Genomic DNA, 655 nt, shown 5'->3' with positions numbered 1-655 from the left:
CCTTCCCCCGCCGCGGGTCGCTCGCCGGGGCCGGGGGGTCCCTGCCGCCCCCGGGGCTCGGGGACACCGCCCTTCGCCTCCGCGACCCCGGGGGCCAGGGGCCGCTGCGGGGGAAGCGGGGCGGCTCACGTGAGCGCCGCGGCCTGCGAGCTGTTTGTAAAGAACAAAGTTGAGGTCAGCATCCCCGGAGCGGGGCCGGCGGGGGCCCTGCGTCACTCCGTGGGGCCGCGACCCGGAGCCCCCTCGGGGCAGGAGCAGCCTCGGCTTCTCCGGGTTCTGGGTGACGCCGCCTCTGGCCCCGGGAAGTTCCCTGCGTGGTCTTGCTCAAGGATGGCAGTGGGAAGAGGCTCTTTTCAGGGCTTTGACTGAGAACCCCAAGTGCCCGGGGACTGCAGTTGGGTGGTGACCCATGGAACTTGGTGGCACACAGACACCCTGCTGTCTGGGGCTCCCTGCAGTAGACATCATTGCCCCAATTCCAGGTAGAAAAAATACTGCCTATTAAGGGTATGTCACTGTATGTGTGAGAAAGTCAGCTTATCTAGAAAAGGGTCCTATTTTCCTAAAACCAAACCAGGATTGACAGTCATTTGAGGAATGTGGTGAATTATATATATATATATATATATATATATATATATATATATATATATAT

The sequence above is a fragment of the Phoca vitulina genome, unplaced genomic scaffold, assembly GCF_004348235.1.
Source record: "Phoca vitulina isolate PV1807 unplaced genomic scaffold, GSC_HSeal_1.0 scaffold2, whole genome shotgun sequence".
NCBI lineage: Eukaryota > Metazoa > Chordata > Mammalia > Carnivora > Phocidae > Phoca > Phoca vitulina.
The sequence above is the reverse complement of the archived record's forward strand: the minus strand, read 5'-3'. Positions refer to the sequence as shown.